This window comes from Meriones unguiculatus (assembly GCF_030254825.1).
Source record: "Meriones unguiculatus strain TT.TT164.6M chromosome 13 unlocalized genomic scaffold, Bangor_MerUng_6.1 Chr13_unordered_Scaffold_37, whole genome shotgun sequence".
NCBI lineage: Eukaryota > Metazoa > Chordata > Mammalia > Rodentia > Muridae > Meriones > Meriones unguiculatus.
The window spans coordinates 2,459,117-2,485,361 of NW_026843647.1; the positions used below are offsets into that span (position 1 = coordinate 2,459,117).

The window sequence follows — 26,245 nt, forward strand, 5'->3', positions numbered from 1 at the left end:
GCCTGGAGGGAGAAAAAAAGAAGGAAGAAATTTTGTGATGAAACTATAGACTCAAAATAATTGATAAATTCTAATCAATTCACTTCTAATCCAGAAGTGAATACTGAGGGTGAAAAGACTGTGGCACATGAATTCAGGGTCAGAGACTGATATTTGTATCTTAGTTTGAGCATCTTGATGAGGAAGTCAGAAAGAGTTTTATTTAAGTATTAACCCCCAGTCTCCTTACTTGGAGCCTGGTGCTTTACCATTTGAGCCACTTAAGGCTTTCTGGTCTCCCTCCCACCAAAATTACTCTTTCCCTAATGTTATTGCTTAACAACAGGTGGTCTTAATTAGACTGACAAAGTGCTTCAGGCTTGCTTACTCAGACACTTTCTTCAGGCCACTATGGGCTGACTGTCCATCCTCTGTCCTCTCTGAGGCAGGCTCCCAGGGCTGGTAGAGGTTTAGGGTCCCACTGCCCTCTGTGAATGATGAATGAGAAATGGAGAGAAAAGAAAGAGGTCTCAGGCATACACACTCACTGAAACAAGAAATTTTTCAAACAAATTCCCACAAGCTTACATATGATGATGATGATGATGTTGGTTTTAGCTAGCATTTCCTCTGCATAAACTGCAGCAAATTCAGGGTGCCTTTGGGAGAACATCTTCCTGGTCCATTGGTTATGGCTGGTTCCCACATACAATCACATAGAAAAATGATCAGATATATAAACCTGTACAAATTTATGCACATATTCTATGGATGTTGCAAAAGGAGCACCTTGCAGGCAGCAATTGACATACACTCATGTAACATGTACAAAAACAGACATATTTCATGCAAACACATCAATGCACATATTTACATATTTACAACTCATGGATGAAGCAACTTGCAGGGGGCTTCAGTCCTGCTTATGGCCTGGTCTTAGCTTTTTTATTTCTGAGACAAAGGAGTAAATTCATAGTCAAAAAGGTAATTGATTATAGATAAAGAGAAATTAAAAAAAATGAAACAGGTTACATGTATTTTCATTAAAAGTAAAAATTTTGTATTTGCGTATCCATTATAGAATTTCATGGTGAGTTCAGAATGACAAAGGTTGACAGGGGTTAAAGGTTAACAGGGTCCAAGAGATTACAAGAAGATATATGTCTGCTCAATTAGGACTGACCTGGCTACACATTCTCCAGCTATCTCTTAGTTTGTAGTGAGTTCAGGACCAAAATTTTATCTTTCTTTCATTCCAAGATACAAAGTGAATTTGGACTGACATTATTTTATGCCATAAGCTGACAAGGCATAAGGAATTACAGTGAAACCATTTGTATATATTGACATCAAGTTTTGTAGTTAATTTAGTCATTTCTTGGTTGCCCCATTATAATTTGCATTTTTAGAAATGTAAACTTGCCTGTATTTTTGCTGTATACAAGAATGAATGGAGCTATCCCTAGAATGAGAGCTTATCTGAAGCCACAATCTGTCTCAAGCCCTTCTCTTAGTGAGGCTTATGGAGAACCACAAAAGTGGTTGCAGCCATAAAACTGTAAAATTGTTTTAGAAGTTCTAAGCAAGTTAACTTCTAAAATTGTTTGAATCAAATCAGGAATTATATAATCAGGAATTAATTCATCTCAATAGCAACGCATCTTCCTAAAGATCCCATAAGGATTTTATTCAATCAGAATGGGTAAAAACACAGAAAGTGAGTGTTCATGCCAAGCCTGAATTTTTTTAATTAAATTTTATTTAACTAATTACACTTTATTCACTTTGTATCCTCCCATAAGTCCCTCCCTCCTCTCCTCCCAGTCCCACCCTCCCTCCTTTTTCACCCATGTCCCTCCCCAAGTCCACTGATAGGGGAGGTCCTCCTCTCCTTCCTTCTGATCTTAGTCTATCAGATCACATCAGGAGTGGCTGCATTGTCATCTACTGTGGCCTGGTAAGGTTGCTTCCCCCTCAGAGGGAGGTGATCAAAGTGCAGGCCAATCAGATTATGTCAGAGGCAGTCCCTCTTCCCATTACTATGTAACCCACTTGGACACTGAACTGCCATGGGCTACATCTGTGCAGGGGTTCTAGGTTATCTCCATGCCTGGTACTTGGTTGGATTATGAGTCTCTGGGGAGACCCCTATGTTCAAATTTTCTGGTTCTGTTGCTCTCCTTGTGGGGTTCCTGTCCTCTCCAGGTCTTACTATTTCCCACTTCTTACATAAGATTCCATGAACTCTTCCCAACAGTTGGCTGTAAGTCTCAGCATCTGCTTTGATAGTCTGCAGGGCAGAGCCGTTCAGAGGCCCTCTGTGGCAGGTTTCTAGGTTGTTTCATGTTTTTTTTCTTCTGACGTCCATCCTCTTTGCCTTTCAGGATGGGGATTGAGCATTTTAGTCAGGATCCTCTCTCTTAATTAGTTTCTTTAGATGTACAGATTTTAGTAGGTTTATCCTATGTTATAAGTATATACGAGTGAATATATACCAGGTGTGTCTTTCTACTTCTGGGACAGCTCATTCAGGATGATCCTTTCCAAGTCCCACCATTTACCTGCAAATTTCATGATTTCCTTATTTTTCATTGCACAGTAATACTCCATTGTGTAGAAATACCACAATTTCTGCATCCATTCTTCAGTTGAGGGGCATCTGGGCTGTTTTCAGCTTCTGGCTATTACAAATAAAGCTGCTACAAACATGGTTGAGCAAATGTCCTTTTTGTGTACGTGAGCCTCTTTTGGATATATGCCTAGTATTGGTATGGCTGGATCTTGAGGAAGCGCTATTCCTAGTTGTCTGAGAAAGCGCCAGCTGAATTTCCAGAGTGGTTGTACAATTTTACATTTCTCCACAACCTCTCCAGCATGTGTTGTCACTTTAGTTTTTCATCTTTGCCATTCTGAAGGGTGTAAGGTGAAATCTCAGGGTCGTTTTGATTTGCATTTCCCTAAAGGCTAATGACATTGAACATTTCTTTAAGTGTTTTTCTGCCATTCGATATTCCTCTACAGAGAATTCTCTGTGTAGCTCTGTTCCCCATTTTTAATTGGATTACTTGGTTTGCTACTTTTCAGCTTCTTTAGTTCTTTATTTATACTGGATATTAGCCCTCTGTCAGATAAAGGGTTGGTGAAGATTCTTTCGCAATCTGTCTCCTAACATGACCTTGCCTCTCCACTCAACTCCCACTTTTCCTTATAGTTGAACCAACTGCATTGATTGTTCCTGGTACTTGAGGATAGCATGGGAGGTTCTCATTGGGCTTTCAGTCATTTACAGGCTGTTACAATGGAAAATAAAGTTAGATCTGCCCCTTTTAATCTTGTCTCTGGTGTTTGATTCCCAGGATTCTGTGTGGGCTCTGTTGCCACTCCAATTCCGGATGGTTCCTGATTCCCACATTTATGTAAGTACTGGCAATCAGGACTAGTTATTTGCAAGACCAGCAAAACCTCTTCACTGCTGAGCCAACTCTCACACCCTATGTTGCCTATTTCTTACCAACATTTACATTGCTGATGCTTTCATCTGTTTTGTAACTGTTTAAACATAGATTTCATTTTAGGAAGATCATATCAACGTTACAATTGAAAGTGAGGCACTTCAGGTTTCTAGAAGATGTGTACATAACTAGAGGGAATGAATAGTTTGAAGAAACTTGAGCAAAGATCTGTCAGTTCTTTCTATCTATTGTTTGTTTGATTAATTCCTGCAGAGTATTATGTGCCCCTGACTCTTCTGTAATTCATTGCATAGACCAGGCTACTGTCCAGCTTTATGAGATATACCTGCCTCTGCCTCCTGAGGGTTGTTGGAATTAAAGGCATGATAAAATACACCCAGTTTGCCCATTGTTTTTATACTCAGGAACTGTTCATACAATTTCTCTGAGGTAGGCTAAGCACAGTTGATCTGTTTACTTGTCTCCCCTTCTTTATGTCTGTTAATTAGCATTTCTTTTTCAAAGCTACATCTTTTTTGAAATTTTAAATTTATTTTTATTTTAATTAGAGTTTATTCACTTTGTATCCCCCTGTAGCTCTCCCTCCCACCTCCCCTCCCAATCCCACCATCACTCCCTCTCCCCTACCAGTACCCCTCCCCCAGTCAACTGATAAGGGAGGTCCTCCTCCCCTTCCCTCTGATCCTAGTCTATATGGACTCATCAGGAGTGGCTGCAGTGTATTCCTCTGTGGTATGGTAAGGCTAGGTGTGGGGAACACACCTGCAGGGTAAGCACTCAGGAGCAGAGGCAAGAGGATCACATTTCCAATAATTTTTAAAGATTTATTTACTATTTATACAACATTTTGCCTGCACACTAGATCTCAGTATAGATGGTTGTGAGCTACCATGTGGTTGCTGGGAATTGAACTCATGGCCTTTGGAAGAATAGCGAGTAGTGCTCTTAACCTCTGAGTCACCTCTCCAGCCTCATGCAAGAACATTTTTAAGAAGAAATTTATGGTATTTATTTGTTCATGGCCCTTTCTTTCTTTCTTTCTTTCTTTCTTTCTTTCTCTTTCTTTCTTTTTCTTTCTTTCTTTCTTTCTTTCTTTCTTTCTTTCTTTCTTTCTGTCTTTCTTTCCTTCCTTCCTTCCTTCCTTCCTCCCTCCCTCCCTCCCTTCCTTCTATCCTTCCTTCTGATTTGTTTATTTATTTATTTATTTATTTATTTATTTATTATACAGTATTCTGCCTGCATGTACCACTGGAGCCATTTGAGGGCATGAGAGCTCACTATAGGTGGTTGTGAGCCACTATGTGATTGCGGGGAATTGAACTCAGGACCATTACAAGAGCAGCTAATGCTCTTAGCATCTGAGCTACCTCTCTAGCACTGGTCCCACTTTTCTTTACTTCATGTTGCTTAAATTTTCAAAAACAGAAATGAATGTGTTATGAACATCTGTAGAAGGAGGCATTGTTTTTCAAGGAAGAAAATGAAAACATGATTAATAATTCTTTTCTATGGTCACACATAAGTTTGAATGAATACTGTCAAGTTCATCTAAATGGCTTTTGTCAACATGTGGTGAATTAAATTTATCATTGTTTTCAGGATGATGTTTCTTTTTTTTTTACTTCTTCTTTTTTTTTAAAAAAAAATATGGAACGCTTCACGAATTTGCGTGTCATCCTTGCACAGGGGCCATGCTAATCTTCTCTGTATCGTTCCAATTTTAGTATATGTGCTGCCGAAGCGAGCACCAGGATGATGTTTCTTATGACCACTAGGAGGCTATATGCTGCCTTAGCTGATCTAACTGAATGTATCAGTAAACTGTACCTTTTCATGGAGAGGTGGGAAGGCCAGCCTTGACCTTGTGATACTCCTGTCTCAGCCTTCTGAATGCTGGGGTTCTAGGCTTGGGCTGCTTAAACGAGAACACTGAAGCAGATGGTACATTTATCTGTTTCTGGGAATTATCACCTTTTAAAAATTCCAAACTTGGTATGTTTAATGTATCTCACACATTTAATAAGATATTAAAATGTATCGATGTCAGGCAACCCCTAATCAACTATAATTCCAACTTTAAGGGATCCACTATCCTCTTCTATCATCCATGGACACACACACACACAAAACATATGTGTCTTTTAAAAAGTAAATGTGCAATCACAAGTAGAAAAGCACATTTTGAAGCAATGTGCAACTGAGAAGCACCGTGATGATATGACCTTGACGTGCAGAATATTTCCTCAAGTGTTTCACACCACTCTTCTTCAGTAGAAGGTGTTCACCTCTATACAAAATAAAAATAGAACCCTGTGTCTCCCCCTAGCCCTTGCCCCATGGGTCTTTTGTCGTTTCTCTTGCCACCTTTGACTTCTTTTGTTTTCAAATCATTAAGAATTTCTTGTAATTGAGATTTAAAAATTGAAATAAAATCAAGATTTAAATCTTTCTTCCATCCAGGGGTGGCTCTGATGTTTGGTTTAATATTATTATTGTTATTATTATTATTATGGATTTTTTTTAGACAGGGTTTCTCTGTGTAGCCCTGGCTGTCTTGGACTTGCTGTGAAGGCCAGGCTGGCGTCTAACTCACAGAGATCCTCCTGCTTCTGCCTCTCCAGTGCTGGGATTAAAGTTATGTACCACCATGCTTGAGGCAGGACATTCTTATAGCCCAGTTGAAGTCATACTATGTAACTTAAGACATGTCCAGACATGTGAGTGTGAAGAGCTGGCAGGGGGTGCAAGCCCTTGGTTTTGGAGACAGGGTTTCTCTATGTGACCTTGCATGTCCTGGACTCCCTTTGCAAACCCGGATGACTTGGAACTGACACCCACCTCTGCTTGCCCCACTGATGGTCAAAAGCATGTGATGCCACACCTGACTTCTTGTTATAATCTTTAAAAATGATTTATAATCTCTGTGTATGTTTCTGCCTTCGTGAGACCAGCCCTGTTTTGACTAGGAGAGTTGGCACTCACTAAAAGAAAGGAGTCAAGTCCGCCTACCCTAAGCACGAGGTACTCTACTCTCAACTGCTGAGTCAGTGGGGGTGTGGGCCCAAGCTATAGCTTGTAATAAAAAGATCCTCATGTGTTCTGCAATGGCTCATCACCTGGTGGTCTTTTGTGGTCTCAAGAAATGGGCACAACAGAGGCAATCCCATGGAGGATTTATACTTTCAGAATAGCCATAAATGCTCTTCAGTTAGACCTTAGAAAAGTGGGTTATGGCAGAGCATAGAAAACTCAGGTATGGGCCTCCAGTGCCATCAGGTGGAATTCTTAACACTGGGCCTGGTAGAAGCTTGTGTTACAGTTAGCACAAGCTTACAGGTATTCCTCAGTGTTAGTACACTAGGTCCACCAAAGAGGCTGGTAAGCAATGGCCAATAAGGGCTAAAGATGGCCCAACACAAATCGTTATTTGGCTCTGGACATACCAATGTTGCCACATCACTGCAGAGGAAGCAGGAACAGCACCAGATAATTAAGAGATGGCTTAGAATTCTGGGATAGCCATCAACAATTGGGCAAGGCTTAGTACTCCATGAAATGACTGGAACCCACAGCAATGATAACAGAGATGCACAGAGCTATGCCAAAACCATAACCAGAGGACCCTAAAAGGCAGGGCAGATCACTTGTTTGGAGAAGGGGCTTTATCTCACAGACACACATTTTGTATTACATAAAGAGGAAATTGTTAGGCTCCAGTTTTCCAGAAAACATTAAAATAATTGACATGTCTATTGTTATTAGTAAAAAGAGTGAAGAAAAAAATATGAGGACTACATGTGGGTAGAGATACAGATGTTCGTTCACATGAAAATACCATAAAAGCATGAAACGAGAAGACATAATTTACACTTAACATTCACCACAGTCCTGTCCAACCCCCCACTAAATTATTTTAAAGCAATATATACATGCATATATATATATACAGGCATATAAAGAATTGACACCTTACAAGTATACCCTTGAGTTTTTCTGTTACCATCTGTTGTGGCTCATGGGACCTAGTCTGGTTTGTTTCCCCAATGAAACTCCCTTGGAGAAAACTAAGTTTTTCATTTATTATTATTATTACTTAAAGAGGTAGTGAGTGTGCTTTTTGGAGGGAGGGAAACTTTATGATTCATGGTGTAGTTATTTTTATTATGGAAGATTTGTTTATTATTTGTACAGTATTCTGTCTGCTTGCCAGAGGAGGACACCAGGTCTCACTATAGATGATTATGAGCTGCCACAAGGGTGCTGGAAATTGAACCCAAAACCTTTGGAAGAACAGCTGGTGCTCTTAAGCTCTGTGCCATCTCTCCAGATCCCTTATTTTTTTATTTTTATTTATTCATTATACATCCTTCTCATCCCTTTCTCTTCTCCTCCCAGGCCTAACCTCCCTGTTTCCCCTGGCTCTTCAGAGAATCCTGTGTCCACCCACCCAGCATATCAAGTCCATCAGGACAGAGAGCATCCTCTTCCCCTGTGGCCTGGCGAGGTAGCCCTGAAAGGCAAATTGATAGAAAAGATAGCTTGTAGGTCAGGGTACATTATGTGTGTTGGTCATGAAGTGTTTACAAGGACTGTTACCCTCATGTCTTTCATTCCCTCTGGTGCTTACACTCTGCACACAGAGTACCTTGAGCCCTTAGGGGTGAGAGTTTCCTGGAGACATCTCATTTAGGGTGGAATGGTACAATGCCTCTCACCTCTCTGTGTATCAACTGGATCTCTGTATTCGTTTTCATGTGCTGCAGGAGGAAATTTCTGATGATGGCCAAGCAAGGCACAGATCTATGACTATGGCTGTGCTCCTTTACAGTAACTGTAACATTTAGATTTCTCTCATATTCCTGGCTTGTGTAGACTCAGGCTCCTGGGTACCCAAGCAGTATTGGATCCAGGTTCCTTTTCATGGAGTGGGCCTCCTGAAACCCAACCAGATATTAGTTGGTCAATTCCATGATGTTTGTGCCACAAGCGCACCAGCAAATCTTGTAGGCAGGTCACCATTGGAGAGCGAAGGCTGTATGGATGGGTTGGTGTGCACTTTTCTGGTGGCATGAAGGGTATGTTCCAGTATCATGAAGAGTAGTCCATAGGGGGTGAACATTCTAGGTAGGTGCCAAGTGGGATTACCTGTGTCCAATGACTTGTAGAGTGTTGTTCTCAGCAATAGAATCTTACCATCAGGTTGTGGAGAGCCCAAGGGGGTGGACACAAGTTAGGTGGTCCCAGGCCCTGCTTTGATCGAGCACAGAGTCCTCCCACATCCCGAGGCCACAGGACTCAAGGAGGAGGCCGGCTCTCCAGACACTCCTTGCTCTGTTCTTATTAAATTAAAATAAGTATATAGTATTATATTAAGTACAACTTCTATGTAAAGCGTGTTATTAAGTGACACATGCTTGCCACAAGAGGGCACCACATCACTTGACAGATGACCCTGTGGTCGGTGGGGATGTAACCAAGCACCTAGGGAAGAGAGAGGGAATCTCTGCTTCACAGAGCACCCTGGCTTTTGGGATGACAGGCATGAGAAACTGAGTCCAGAGTTTTGTTTCTTTATTTTTTTAATTAATTAATTAATTCATTCATTCATTCATTTATTCTCCAGCATTATGCCTGTGCGCTATAAGAGGGCACCAGATCTCATTATAGATGGTTATGAGCCACCATGTGGTAACTAGGAATTGAACTCAGGACCTTTCGAAGAGCAGCCAGTGCTGTTAACCTTTGAGCCATCTTTCCAGCCTCTGGCTTTTTGTTTTTAAACTTTAAAAAAATATTTATTATCTTTGTGAGGGCATTTCTGCCTTCCTGAGACCAGCCCTGCTTTGACTGGGAGAATCAAAATGACTAAAAAAAGGGGACAAGGATCCCAGAATCCCTTCTCCAACTATGTCAGATCAGGAGAATTCAAAGTGCACATTTTTCCTTCACACAAATGACTTCCAGCAGCCAGGCGTGTTTACTTCCAGAAGCAGATGGGCAGGGCAATGGCATCAGGAATCCTCTCCCTGGAAGCTCTGGATCCTGAAGACAGCTAGAGGCAAAGGACAGGGACATTTACATGACACGGGGTGGTGGTGGAGGAATGCTGTGTGCTCTTTGATGACAGGAAAGTGCTTCTGGGGATACTTCTGGGTCCCCTGTGTGTTTTCAGGGTTGATTATTTGGTGTTGAATAACTAACTGATTTTATGCTCTTTCCTGGGAAGGTTTTTTTTTTTTTACTTTTTTTTTTCCTCACACTCTCAGTTTTTATTAGTTCCCTGCAGATTTTTGCATAGGATTCAGGACAATAGTTTCTTCCTGGACCACTTTTGCATGCCTATTGGTGTTTTCCATTTTTCAGTTCATGTTTGTGCAGGCATATTGGTAAGCTTTTTTTTTTTTCTTTTTTAATATTGGTTTGTCTTATGGGTGTAGCTTCTGGTATTATTAGGAGGCCCACTACCAGAACATATTCTGATCCTCTGCCTTATATAATTTTTTCATCACTTGTTCTGCTTGATCTCTGAGCCTTAGATCTAGATTGTTTTGTAGATTTATCAGGTGTGAGTGTTCTCCAGAATACTGCCTTGTGATTGGTTGTGCTTTTCAGTCATGATTGCTGTTGCAAAGGAAAGCTTCTTCTGACAGTGGTGAACTATACTTATCTGTGTGCATTATTAAAAATATTTAGGTTGTAACATGTTTATATTCATGCATGGACTTACTTGTATTATAGGGATTTTATGTAGATAATTCACAGTATGATTGCTTAAAACTCTTTCACAAATATTTACTGTTATTTCTCCCACTTCCTTCTTTCATATTTATCCACCTTGATAATTAGGGAACCTTCCCCACATGTTCCCAATCAGATCAATTGTTCCTGCCATTGTATTGCTTGCCCAACATGTTTTATTTCTAGAGTTATTCCATGGTGATATTCACATCTGAAACTTTGGAGCTAGATGCCCCAGAGTAGAGAATGAGAGATATTTTCTTCTGGATATGAGTTACCTAAATTATAATTTTTCTACTTACAAATATTTATGTGTATGATATTTATCATGTTAAACATATTTATGATTTTCCATTTTTTACCTATTGTGAACACAATAGCAATGAAAGTGACTGAGCAAGTATTTGTAGAGTGGGTTGTCAAGTCATTTTTACCTGAGTCTAGGAAAAGAGAGCAGGGTCAGGCAGTAGATTTATTTTTATTTTTACCCTTTAGAAAATTCTCTACTCTGGTTTATGGAATGGCTCAACCTGTTTAAAAGAAACACCACCAACCCCTATCCAGAAATTGATTTTCATGCCTGGTCTATAAAAGAATCTCAGATATCACTCAAAGCCCTGTATACACACCAAATTAACAAAGAAAACAAGTATTTAGTTCATGTACTATTTATCTCAATTACTTTCATGTAATTACATTTTGAATATGTATATTGTCCAAAAAATAATAAATAACATGCATAACTTACTTAAATGTGTTTCCAGCAGCAGCTTCTATTCTAAAGTAGAGTGTCTGTGATTGTTCTACAAAGTGAGGGGCTCTTATGTTTGTTTAAATATACATTTAAGAAAAAAGTTACTTAAAAGGTAAATAATTTAATTTTAGTATACAAATGGGTTTTATTAGAAAAAAGAAAACTAATACATCAAAATGATCATTTTTATATGCTATTTTTTGTTTTTAATACATCTCAAAGAGTTTTTATCAGGTCTTAAGAGAATAATGTAGCACTTTGGGAAAAAGATGCACCCCAGCAGCCCTGCACTAGAGGCCAATATGGAGAAGACCTCCACAGCCACGACGGCTTTGCCCTTGGTGCTCTGGTAGACAGGGATGAAGATGACCCAGACACTGAGGAAGACCAGCATGCTGAATGTCAGGAACTTGGCCTCATTGAATGTGTCAGGCAGGTTCCTTACCAGGAAAGCCACAGTGAAGCTGCCTAAGGCCAGGGTCCCTAAGTAAGCCAGCACACAGTAGAAAGCAGTGACTGAGCCCTTGTTGCATAAAATGATGACATGAGCATGTTCAGAGTGTTCATCTGTGTCAATATAAGGAGGTGAGGTTCCTAGCCAGACTGCAGAGAGAATAAGTTGGATCAGGACACAGATAGGGATGACAGTATTATAGACACCTGAGACAAACAACCTTCTCATTGGTCTTCCTGGTTTCATGACCCTAAAGGCCAGAATTACAGTTATAGTTTTTGCCAAAACAGTGGAAATAGCCAAGGTGAACACAACTGCAAATGTTATTTGTTGCAGTATGCAGGAGGTTGTGTTTGGGCGGCCAATGAAGAGAAAGGAACAGAGGAAGCAGAGGAGAATGGAGATGAGCAGGATGTAGCTGAGAGTTCTGTTATTGGCCTTCACAATGGCTGATTCTCTGTGTTTGAGAAAGATTCCCAAAACTGCAATTGTGCTGACAGAGAAGCACATAGCTGTGCATGCCAGCGCCATGCCCAGAGGATCATCAAATGAAAGGAAGGTCACTGCCTTGGGCAGGCAGTGGTTTCTCTCAGGGTTTGGGTACTCTTGACTTGGGCAAGGGATGCACATCTGCTGATCTGTATGGAGAAATTGGATCAACATTTCACCATATATATATATATATATATATATATATATATATATATATATATATTTGTTGCACATTTAGACTGCTTTCCAGTGATGTGTGTATTCTGGTATATTCTGCTTCCTGTTTCTGCCAAGTACATGAACTCTTTAGAATTTGCATTTGTACTGTTTATCTTGTTAAATTAAAAATAAGCTTTCTTCTCAGCAGCTTATCACTGTTTCTCAAGGACAGTGAAATCTATTTTACTCGTATTCAGATAAAGTAATACTGTCAAGTGAGCCTTCAAATCTTTTTTTACACTTTGAGTTTCTAAGTATGTGTACATTGTATTTTGGTGACATCAATGTATAAAAATATTATTTTTATGTATATTAAATATTTTATATATATTAAATATATAAAAATATTCCTTGTTTCCATCATCATGGGTTCTTCTCATTTTTCTTGTTACTCACTGTTTCAGTGGATATTTGTTATCCCACTCCTATAATTTTTCTAAGGTAACATGGGAATAAATTAGGTCTCACCTCCATGACCTATGGAACAGTTCTGATTTGGTGGTAAATATACAGCCCTTGCATCAACAAACTCCAGCTATAAGCTCAGACCAATTATTACCTATCTCAGCTGTGGAAGTTGGAAATAAATTTCTATAGTCTTTGACATCCTTTGACTCAGACCAGGACTCTTTCTCTCTCATTATTAATTCCAGGATAATCCTGGGAATTGTTATAATTTACACTCTTGTTCTTCCAGTTATATTCTAAAGACTAAAAAAATAACCTACATGTCATAAATACCATAAATCTATAAAAATGTTAAATCAGAAAGGGAGAATGACACAGCCATTTTCATTGAAATTGCTGAGAGTCATGAAGCACAGTTGCTTGGTGCTATTCCAGCAAAGCTGTGCAGATTGTTACAATCATTGTTCTTCTATCTCTAACTTCTGTTGTTGTTTTTTTTTGTTTGTGTGTGTGTGTTTGTGTGTTGCATTACACTGGACTTTCTTCACTATGATTTAATTTCTGTTTTTTTTTCTACAGAAAAATTATGTCTGATTCTTTTTTAAAATTAGGCATTTTGACAGGATTATCAACATGGATTGCTGCAGCCATGAATCATCTGAAGGAATGGGCGGGCATGGGAGTGTTAGCAGGCCTTCTGGTGTTGGTCTCCTTGGTTTGCCTGTGGTATATATGCAAGATTAGAGTCTCACAACAGTGTGATGCAGCCATGATAATTCAGGCCTTTACAGCCATTGAAGCAGGACAGTCTCCCCAAGCATGGTTGGATACCATAAAAAGCTAAAATGATACGCTCAGGATGCGAGGCTAAGCACTGCACTCAGGGTCAGCCGCTTTGGACCCAGAGAAGAGCATGTCTGATTGCATGCGGGTTGATGCCCCAGGTCCCGCCTCTGAGAAAAAGGTATCGGACGGGTCTGATGCTCTTTGGGTGGATGACACCTAAATGAACATCAGTACAAAGTCCCAATTTATTTCTAATATCAGAGATCAGACCTCTACTCTTGCCTGATGCGTCTAAAACAAAAAGGGGGAACTGTAGAGAGCTGCGGAATGCTATGCCTTAAAGATGGAGCTGGTTTCCGCCTTCCACCTTCCTGATGGTGAGTGCTCTCTGTCACGAACAACTCCACATTTGGCTAAGGCCGAGGATCTGGCTTGCTTCCATGTATGTGGACCTATCTGCATTGCCCCCGTGGCACGCCTGGGTTGGCTACCCAGAGGCTATTTAAGCTGTGGGCTGGCCTTCCCCGGGGTCCGAGGATTGTTCAATGTTCCTGAATAAAGTGCATTGAAATAAAAAAGAAAGGAGTAAAATATGAAATGGAAGAAAAAAAAAGAATGAAACAAATGACCATTGTCAAAAAAAAATTAGGCATTCTGAAATTAATTATACTTTATTCACTTTGTAGCTTGGCTATAGCTCCTTTGCTTATTCCCTCCACACCCTCCCACCCTCATTTTCTCCCATTCTCCTCTCCAAGTGTGCTGATAGTGATGTCCTCCTCCCCTTCCCTCTGACCATAGCCTATCTGGTCTCATCAGGACTGGCTGCATTGTAAGGGAAACAGGGACTGTCTCTGACATAAACTCAGTGGCTGGCTCTTTGATCACCACCCCTGAACGGGAAGCAGCCTTACCAGGCCATAGAGGAAGACAATGCAGCCTGTCCTGATGATACCTGAGTCTTATGAAAATACTAAACTTAACTTTATTTGTCCACTGTTTGCAAAAGTTCTTTATGCCCTGGAGATTATTAAGCAGAAGTAGCCATATAGAGAGATGAAGCCATTATTTCAGGAGTTTTCTTGGGGTATGTGCCCCTAAATAGTATATTGGTGCAGGGTAAACAAAGGCAATATGCTAACCCTGAGAGGCCTGGATATTCAGGTATCGATTTAAGATGCTTTTATTATAGGCTTAGAGCTCCTGGAAAATGTAGCTTAAAGATAAAAGATCAAAGAGGGTATACTCCTTATGGAACGAAACCCAGTAAATAAAATAGATTGACTTAAATAAACTTTTTTTCTACATTGTAGCATAGATGATGATACATATAGTAAAAGGAGATATTTATTTGTATTTGCTATGCATAAAAAGATTAGTTAAAATATTTTCTGTTTCTCTGGACTGCACTGATACTGTAAACAATTCCAACCTAAAAGCAGGCTCTCACATATTAAATGTGTTTTCTTTGAAGGAGACATTCTTTAGATTCCTTAAAGTAGAGTTATAGGGCTAATAATGATAATCAAATATGCTCTGTATGTACTTTTAAAATTGTAACTGAGCTTTTATCCCTGGATTATGAAAAAAAATCAAACACCCATTCTATACCACTTGTATAATCATTAATCTGTGTTTGTACTGTGAAACTTCTAAAAACAAACAAGAGCCTTGTCAGCAATAAGTCAGAGCCAAAGAAATGTATAAATTTTAGGAATCAGCTTCTATATTCCCCTAACCACCTCAGCTGACTAATTCCCTCTCCTTGCTGACCCCTGATCTGCTCTCTGGAGCACCCTGTAGACAAACACCTCTCCTTTCCATGCTCAGGTTTGTCCCACAGAAAGGCTCCTGGAACAAGCTCACAGAGAATGAACAGCCAACAATAGAGCATGCATGGGACAGATCTGGGCTCCCTGCACATAAAGACCAAGTTGTGCAGCTTGGTCTTTATGGGGACACCTAACAGAAAGACTAAAACTGCCTTGTGTAGCCTCAATAACAGAAGTTGTGCATAATCTTATTGCAACTTTAAATGTCAAGGCTGGTTGATATCCATGGGAGACTTTTGTTTTTTTTTTTTTTTAAAGAAATATAGAAGGGGCACATTGGGTTGGGAGGTGAGGTGAGAGAGAGGGTCTGGGAGGAGAGGTGTGAGCAGAAGCTTGATAGTACACAAACAAATTAATAATATAATAGAAAGAAATAATAACATTGTAATAGAAATGAATGAAACAGAAACAAAGAAAACAATACATAGAATTAACGAAAGGAAGAGCTGGCTCTTTCTGAAGATAAACAAAATTGACAGACCCATAGATCAAGTAAATTAAAGAAAAAAAATACAGTACTCAAATTAACAGAATCAGAATTTACAGAAAAACATTACTACAGAAACCAACAAAATTCAGAATATTCTAAGGAAATATTTTTAAAATATACTATATTCCAGTAAGCTTAAAAATGTACATGAAATGGATAAGTTTTAGATTTGCCTAAGCAACCATTATTCAGAGATGAATTCAACAATCCAAATAGACCTAAACAGACCCATGAGGAAATTCAAAAGTTCACAAAAGGCTCCCACCAAAAAAGAAAAGAAGGATGACAAAGCAAAGACTCATGACCAAACCTTTGGCAGAGTACAGGGAATCATAAGAAAGAAGGGGAGTTAGTCTGATGGGGAAAGGATGGGAGGTCCACAAGGACCAAATATATCTGGGCACAGGGTCTTTTCTGAGACTGACATTCAACCAGGGACCATGTAGGGATATAACCTAGAACCTCTGCTCAGATGTAGCCTGTGGTAGCTCAGTAACCAATTGGTTTCCCAAAGTGAGGGGAACAAGGACTATTTCTAACAGGAACTCAATGACTAGCTCTTTGGCCTCCCCACCCCCCAAGGGAGGAGCAAACTTGTTAGGCCACAGAGGAGGGCTTTGCAGCCAGTCCTGAAGATACCTGATAAAACAGGATCAGATGAATGGGGAGGAGGTCCCCCCATATCAGTGGACTTGGAAAAGGGCACGGTGGAAATGAGGGAGGGAGGGAGGGACTGGGAGGGAATGAGGGAGCGGGACACAGATGGGATACAGAGTTAATAAAATGTAACTGATAAGAAAAAAATAAAATTCAAAAAAAAAGAAAAGAAGGATGAAAGATCAAGAAATGGAGACTTCAATATGGTGGAGACCACTGTGCCCAATATCTGAGGGGCAGAGATTCAGATAATCTGAGACCAGTGTATGGACAGGTGGTTAGATCCAGAGCATCAACTTTGCTGCTTCCTGATTTGGACAGGTCATCCATGGAATGGAGTTGATCTGATCTAGGCCCCCTGTGGCCATCTCATGGATCCAGGAGTAGTAAATTTTGGACCACCTGCCCCTTCACATATTCCAGTGAGTTTGGATCCCCATATCCAGGGACTCTGTGCTCTAGCAGCCAGACTTCAGATTCCTCCTGCTCCCTGTGTGCTAGCTTCATGATTACTGGGAGAGCATTCCAGCCACCAAGCCACTGTTCTTCTAGTCACTCCATGGACAGCAGGTGAACAATAGAATTTCAGAGATCCCAGATCCAAGAAAACAGATCTCAGAGGAATCTGAGTACAGGGAACACAGTTTGGGGCAGGCCTGTAAGTTGCACCCCAGCTTTATTCTGAGGAATCCCAGGGACGCAACCTGAGGTACCTGCAACCTGGGGCACCAGTACCTGCACCTCAAAATTCAGGGTTCCAGTGCATGCACACCCCTCTCCTTCAATTCACCAGCCCCTACAAGTTTCTGTGTCCATATACTGCCCTGTGCCTTCCCCTTCAAGATGCTGTCATTCTTTGTATCTTAAGATGCACCCATTCTTGAGCCACTGCACATTTGACATCTTCCTGATAACTACTCTAAACTCCAAAAACAGGAGGATCCAGTCTTTGTTGCAGTTTCCAGGAAGAAACAGGTAAGGCTACAGACAACCAGATGGCTAAAGGCCAACAGAGAAACACAGTCAACACAAACTGGGACATCCTAGCTCCACCAGAACCCACCCCTGAGAGCAATGGATATTCTAATACAGATGAAACACAGAAAAAGGACATTAAATCTATGTTTATACAGTTATTAGAGACATATAAAGAGGAAAAGAACACGTCTCAAAGAAATACAGGGAAATAAAAGGAAAACAAAGAGAGGCCATCATAGACAAGAACCATAATTAAACAGATGAAGTAAATTATTAAAATCATTCAATTCTTGAAAATGGAATTTGACTCAATAAGGAAACACAGAGAAAACTCTGGAGATGGAATACTTAGAGAAGAGATCAAATAACACAGAGATAAGCATCACCCACAAAAGATAAGAAATGGAGGAGAGAATCTCAGGCATTGAAGATACAATTGGAAAAACTGATTTTTCTCTCAAAGAAAATGTAAAACCATAACAGTTCAAGGACTCAATGAAAATGTGAAACTTAAGAACAATAGGAATAGACTAAATAGATGACTCCAGGCTCTAAGGTGCAGAATATACGTTTAATAAAATCATAGAAGAAAATTTCTCCAACCTTATGAAAGAGATAACCTTAAACTTACAAGAGACTTACAGTATCCCAAATAGACTAGGCCGGAAAAGAACATTCTCTTGCCATAAAATAATCAAAACAATAAATCTACACAATGAAGAAAGAAATATCAAAAGCAACAAAGAAAAAAGATCAAGTGACATATAAAGGCAGACCTATCAGAATCAAACCAGACTTTCCACCAGAGGGTATGAAACCCAGAAGGTCCTGGGAAGATGTCATGCAGATGCAAAGAGACCACGGATGCCAAAGCAGACTACTGTACTCAGCAAAATTTACAAGCAACAGAGAGGAGGAAACAAGATATCCCATGACAAACTAAATTAAAACAGTATCTATGCACTATCCATGACCTTGAGAAGCTACTAGAAGGAAAACTCCAACCCAATGAGATCAACTACACCCACAAAATACACGATATATGTAACATCAGAAAAAAATCAAAAGAAAACAAATACACAAACACACTATCCACAATAACATCATGATAAAAGGAATTGAAATTCATTGGTGACTAATATCTATCAACATCAATGGAATGAGAAATCCAATAAAAAGACACATGCTAACAGAATAGTAATGGAAACAACAGCCAACATTCTACTGCCTACAATAAACACCCTTCAGCCCCAAAGATACACACTACCTTGGAGTAAAGTACTCGAAAATTGTTTTCCAATCAAAGGGACCCAAGGAGAAAGTGGCAGTACCATCTTAATATCTAATAAAATAGTCTTCCAACCAAAATTAATCAAAAGAGAAGTGAAGGATATTTCGTCCTCATCATAGAAAAATCCACCATGAGGACAACAACATCTTGAACAACTATGCCCCAAATAGAAGGGCACCTGCATTTGTAAAAGAAACATTACTAAGGTTCAATCACACATCAGTCCCAACATCAGTAATAATGGTAAACGTCAACACCTCACTCTCACCAAGTGACAGATCATTGTCACAGAAGCTAAACAGTGAAATAATGAAGCTTATATAGGTCATGAATCAAATACCTAATAGAAGTCCTCAGAAATTTTCACCAGACACAAATATGTCTTCTTCTCTGCAAATCAAGGAACTTTTTCCAAAACTGAACATATATTCAGGCAAAAAGCAAGTCTTAACAGATACAATAAGACTGAAATAATCCCTTGGATCCAATTACACCACCATGTATTAAATCTGAACCTCAACAATGACAGAAAGAACAAAATGTCTACACATACACATGGAACCTGAACAACTCAATAACAGGTGTCATTGAAGAAATAAAGAAAGTAATTAAAGATTTTCTAGCATTCAATGAAAATTAAGGCACAACATGCCCAACTTATGGGACACAATGAAAGCAGTGCTAAGAGGAAAATTCATACCACTAAGTGCCTTCGTATAGGAATTTGAGACATTTCATACAAGCAATCTAATGATACAACTGAAAGACCTAAAAAAAAAGTACACAGGGCCAAAAGGAGTAAACATCTGGAAATAATCAAATTCAGTGCTGCAGTGCTGAAATCAGCATACTAGAAATGAAATGATTCAAAGAATCAACAAAACCAAGAGCTGGTTCTTTGAGAATATCAACCAGAGAGACAAACTCTTAGCCAAACTAACTAAAAGGCAGAAAGACACTATCCAAATGAACAAAATAAAAAACGGTGATAGAACAGAAACCGAGGAAATCAAAGGAATCACTAGGTCTTACTTCAAAAGCTTACACACCACAGAAATTTAATATCTATATAAAATGGACAACTTTCTTGATAGATTGCACTTACCAAAGTTACATCAAGATCAAGTAAATAAAATGTCCTATCTTCCCTAAGGAAATACAGGAAGTCATCAAAAGTCCCCATCCAAAAAAGCCCAGAGCCAGATGGTTTCAGCTCAGAATTCGACAAGACCGTCAAAGAAAAGTAAATACAAATACTCTTCAAACTATTCCACAAAAGAAGAAACAGAAGGAACATTAACAAATTGATTCTATGAAGCCACAGTTATGTCACAGTCAAGACCCAAGAAAGACATGAACTTCAGACCAATTTCCATCATGAACACTGACACAAAAATACTTAGTAAAATACTCACAAACCAAATACAAGAACACATAAAAGATATCATCCACCACTATCATATAGGCTTCATCCCAAACATGCGGGAGTGGATCAGTCTATAGAATTCCATCAATTTAATCTACCACATAAACAAAGAGAAGTAAAAGAACCACATGATCATTTCTATAGAAGCCAAAAATCCAACGCATGTTCATATATAAAATTTTGGAGAGATCAAGGACACAAAGCACATACCTAAACATAGTAAAGTAAATATACAGCAACCCTATAGCCAACAATAACCTAAACAGAGAGAAACTCAAATAAATCCCACTGAAATCAGGGACAAGGCAAGGCTGCCTGCTATCTCCATATCTTTTTAATATAGGAATTGAAGTCATGTGTCACTCTGCAAGGAATTTGACCTATGATAGCATTAGATCATAGAATATAAAGATATTTAATTAATTTTTCAACATTTGATCATTTGCAATAATATATAAAAATCCTGTTTGTATTATGGTTGTCTAAGAATTGGCCTTTTTTAATATAATAAATAGTAGATTCTCTTCATTATATTGATGTATTTCCCTTCTGACTTTTAATTTTTTTCATAAAAAATTTCATTTTAAAAATAGTATAATTACCTCTTTATGCCTCTTCTTTTTCATTGCTCTAAACCTTCTGCCTGACCCACCTTATATTTATTCTCTCTCAAATATATGGGCTCTTTTTTCATTAAATGCGTTTGTGTATTTGTGTGTGTTTTTGTATATAAAAATGCGACCTGCTCATTCCATATGATATTATTATATATGTTATCACATGGTTGACCACAACCCTAAACAGGCAGCCATCTTTTCATTCACAAAGACTTGCTTTTTCTATTGTTTATACTGAAAATGACAACTGTGCTGTAAATTCAGATCAGTTTCTTGCGCATTCAGAAACAATTAGACATAAACTTTTCCTGGAGTTATTTTAAGGCAAGAATCATTAGGTTTGTTAATCACAGAAATACAAATTGATCCTGGACAACAGGAGATCTCACATTTAATGGGGAACTCATAGCATGGAACACTGCAAGAACTGAGATGGCCATTCCATGCACCAAAAGGCAGGTTTTGTAAAGTAGGGTGCATATGAAACAACACCATGAGAATTGCCACTCTAAATTCACACATTGTGTGGCTTCAGCAATGATTAATGGATTTGGGGATGAGTGTTAGAGACATATGGAACAGCACTACATTAGGACATCAAGGTCACTTCTTAACTTTCCCCATCTCCATTCCCAAGCATTTTGAGTAAAAACATTATTTTTCTACCTGTCTGGTTGGAAATGTGCTGCTCTGGACAAAATGCACAAGAAAAACAGCAGACCGGTCTTTCTTTTTGTAGAACTTTCCAGAATCCTGGACCACAGCTCTGTGTACATACAGATTGAGGAGTCTGAAGGCAGCACAGAAAAACTGGTCATGATATTAAACATCAGTTTAAAATAGTTTAGGCTAAATACATGTGACCTATGGAAATTGTATTTGTTTATGAGGAACTCTGAGGTTTTAATGTGGGAATGTGGAATGGAGATTTAAACTTACCACACTTTTCAATACTAAATGTTCAACATCCCTTTTTGGTGACCAAACTATGACTCACTACTGTGTCTATTTTGTGTGAAATGTGTAGGACATCAAGATATTCTCTTCAGTGAGGCAGTAAGCCTGAACTCATTTTATTGTATGAATTTTGGGACATTTGGATTTTAAGACAAGAATCCAATCATACTTGCCTCCAAGCAACATTGTTTCTACCTTTATATTTCCAGTCTTGTAGTAACACCCATGCACTCTGATTCAGCTTCAAAAGGAAGTTCAATTTTCTTGTGAAATGGTTTGGCCATTGGTGAATTATACTCTGTTATTGTGACTTTTACACTTGACTCCCAATGCTAGGGATTGTTCTATGCCTTTCTTTTCAAACGTTAGTATAGTCATCAAATGGGATTTTCAGCAGTTGCATTCTTAGATAATCACATAACCAATACAATTCTAATGCAATTTTAGTTTGTTATATGTTAGAAATTTTGTAGGACAGGAAATATTTCCATCTTAGACCTCTTTTCTGCCTTGGTTTAGATTCAGTTTCTGTCTAATGAATATGTACATATTAACAGTAATGTGTTTCTGGATAACTGGATCAGCTGTTAAGAGTGCATACAGCTCTTGCACTGAAATATGAGTTCAGTTCCTGACACACACATATTGGGCAGCTCATATACATTCTTTACAGAAATGTCTTGTGTCCAAATCCATAATTTATTGTTTATGCTAGCGCACAACCTTGTGGAATTATTGATATGCTTGAACATGAGTTGTGTGAATGGAAGAATGCTTGAGCCTCAGCTAGCCTGTATAATTAACATATGTGAAAATTTCATAAGTTTGTGTGCATGTGTATGTTTACATATAGAAACACTCATACATACCACTATATAACCATGAGCTCTCAATTATTCATTCACTGCATAATGAACAAACACAAACATTCAAATTCAATTCATCTAATTCTTGCTAAGAAATTAACTGACCTTATGTGTGCATTTGTATGTGAATTTATGTATATATACATATATGTAATTCTGAAATATTGGTTCATTTCTGATTTAAAGTCACAAAACAGAACTAAAGAGATGTTTTAGTATTTAACATGCTTGTCAAATAAGCAGGAAAATGTGAATTTGATCATGATGAAAGGATGGAAGACAAGCTGGGTGCAGAAAAATGAGCCTGTAATCCAAACTTTATGATCATGAAGACAGAGTGAGAACCTAGGAAATGCTGGCCACTGAGTTCAGCAAAATCATAAAGTAAGGGTTTCACACAGATAAAAATAAAGTTGACAGTAACTGAAGAAGATAACCACAGTTTACTGTGGACTTAAGAAGCACATGTGCTCGTGTGCATGAACACCCACACACAAGCTCACAGTCACAATAGAGCTAAGAATTAAAATCTCACAATTATTTTAAAAGTTCAAAGAATCATTACACAATCATTTTTTATCATTCTTTACAAATAATTCCCTTCATATTAAATACTGAAAAATTTCCAGACCTGTTTGTAGTTGCTTGGCCATTGAATCAGAATTTCATTGATGAAAAAGCCTTGATCTTGTGCACTCTTGAAGACAAACTCTCCCACTTTAAGTAATAGTGCATTTCGAAAACTATATGCAATAAAGTTTTGTATGTCATACATTTCCCTAATATTCTTGTTCTCATCAAAGCTTATTTCATCTCCAGCAGCATTTCTAAATTTAATTTTCCTCAGAAATGGATGAAGCTGAAGAGAGACATCATATGACATGAGTGGCCCACACAGATTACTGGCTGACTTTAAAGAGAATTTCATTTTCCCTCTCTCTAACATGGCTTTCTTTTTGAAAGTGCTTAGTTTGTTTATTTGTCTTCCCAGGTTTTTAGTGAGATTAAAATTATTCACGATAGAAATAATGCAAGAGCTACTGAACACAAGATAGATGAGATGCAAGATAGTATAGTGTGTAGCATGTCCTTAGTTGAAAAAAGGTCCTCTGTCTTTCTCTAGGACCAGAAAATAATATTTCCATTTAGAAGATGTAGATTTGAAGAGGATCCAAAATGGCGACACCCAGTGTATATGGTTACTAAGGATTCGACTATAGCGACTTCACAGCAAGTGAGAGGTTGTGCTGTGGACTCGAAAATGCCAGTGTCTATGCTTCACAACTGTACAGAAGATACTAGAAGGAAAACCCCAACCAAAGGAAGTAAACAACACCCAGAGAAACACAGAAAATAAATAACACCGCTGCTGCAAAACCAGAACAGAAACACAAAAACTTGCTGCAATCTTAAAAATCAAAATAACAGGCACTAGCAATCATTAATCATTAGTATCACTCAACATCTATGAACACAGTTCCTCAATAATAATAATAAAAAAAAACAGAGACTAACACAGTGGATGCATAAACAGGACTTATCAATCTGCTGCATACAAAAAAATCTTAAAAACAAAGGAGGACATTACCTCAGAGTGAAGGGATGGAAATAGGTTTTTTAAGGAAACTGACCCAAGATGCAAGTTGAAAGAAGCCATCCTAATATCTAATAAAATGACCTTTTAACTGAATTTATTCAAAACAGATATGAGAGGACACATATCATAGCAAAAGGATACATATGATAGAAAAAATCCACCAAAATGATGTCTCAATTTTGAATATTTTGCTCCAAATACAAGGGCACCTGCATTTGTAAAAGTAACAAAGAAGCTTAAATTATACACTAATACAGCCACAGTAATAGAGGGAGACTTCAAAACCCCACACTCACCAAAGGACAGGTCATGAAGACAGAAAATAGAGAAACAAACTAACATATGCACAGATCAAGGAGATTTAACAGACATCTACAGAATTTTTACCCAGACAAAAAGAATATACCTTCTTTTCAGCAACTTACACAACCTTCTCCAAAATTGCCCATTGACTTGGACAGAGAGTGATCCTCAAAAAGTACAATAAAGTTGAAATAACCTTTTTATCTTATCAGACCACCATGGATTAAAGCTAGATATCAATAACAATGGAAACAAAAGAAAACCTAAAAAAAAAAAAAAACCTCATGGAAACTGAACAACTCAGTGACTACAGAGTCAGGGAAGAAATAAATTAAACATTTTCAAGAATTCAATGAAAATGAAGGGTAAACATGACTAAACTTCTGGGACACAATGAAAACAGTGCTAAGGAGAAGTTTCATAACATTAAGTGACTTCCTAAAAGGAATTCAGGAATTCTCATAGTAGCAACTTAAAAACACCTGTTAAATCTCTAGAACAGACAGAAGTAAACACACCCAAGATGAGTTGACAGCAGGAAATAATCAAACTCATAGATGAAATCAGTATCATAGTAAAAACCAAGAGCTATTTCTTTTGAGAATGTCATCAAGATAGACATACCTCTAGACAAAATAACAAAAAGTCAGAGAGACTGTATCCAAATAAACAAAAGCAGAAATGAAAAGGGGGAATAACTCCAAAGAATCATTAGATGTTATTTCAAAAGACTGAATTCCACAAGTTTCAAAAATCTAAAGAAAATGGAAAATTTTCCTGATAGGTTTCACTTACCAAAGTTAAATCAAGTTCAGGTAAGCAGGTTAAAGAGTCCTATAACCCCTAAGAAAATAGAAGCAGTCATCAGAAGTCTACCAAACAAAAAAATATCCCAGAACCAAATGGTTTTAGCATGGAATTCTACCAGACTTTCAAAGAGGAGCTCACACCAATACTTCAAAAACTATTGTACAAAATGAAACAGAAGGAACATTGCCAAACTCAGTCCTATGAATCCACAGTCACATTGGTACCTAAACCACACAAGGACCCAACAAAGAAAGAAAAGCTCAAACCCATTTCCCTTATGGACTTTAATGCAAAAATACTCAGTAATATACTGGTAAAACCAGTCCAAGACCACATCAAATACATCATCCACTATGATCAAGTAAGCATCATCGAAGGGATGCAGGGATGGTTCAACATATTTAAATCCATTACTGTAATTCACTGAAAGAAAAAAAAATAAATAAACATGTTCATCTCTTTAGATGCAAAAAAAGCCTTTGATAAAATTGTACACCACTTCATGATAAAAGCCCTGTGAAGATCAGGGATTCAAGGCACTACATAAACATAATAACAGTAATATACAATAATCCGATAACCAAAATCAAATTAAATGGGGAGAAACTCAAAGCAATTACACTAAAGTCACAGAAAAATACAAAGCTGCCCACTCTCTTCATAGCTTTTCAGTGTAGTACTTTAAGTTCTAGCTAGAGCAATAAGACAACTACAAAACATAAGGGTCCAAATTGGAAAGGAAGAAGTCAAAATATCCCTATTGACAGATGATACACTAGTATATATAAGTGACCCAAAACATTTTACCAGAGATGTTCTACAGTAGGCAAACCCCTTCACCCCTTCAGTAAATTGGCTGTTATAAAATTAACTTATAAAATCAGTAGTCCACTCGACTATAAATGATAAATGGGCTTATAAAAATTAGGAAAACAATATATCACAATAACCAGAAATAATATATTATATCTTGGTATAACTACCCAAGCAAGAGAAAGACCTCTATGACAAGAACTTCACATCTCTGAAAAAAGAAACTGAAAAAAATATCAGAAGATAGAAACATCACCCATGCTCATGGATTGATCAAATTAACATAGTAAAAATGATAATCTTAC

General features: G+C 38.2%; 1 non-coding gene across 1 annotated transcript; it reads right to left on the reverse strand.

The window, feature by feature from the left end:
- Positions 1-5,093: 5,093 nt before the first annotated feature.
- Positions 5,094-5,200, reverse strand: LOC132651020 (U6 spliceosomal RNA). The gene has a single exon (XR_009588971.1). It is a non-coding gene; the product is annotated as a U6 spliceosomal RNA (small nuclear RNA).
- Positions 5,201-26,245: the final 21,045 nt, after the last annotated feature.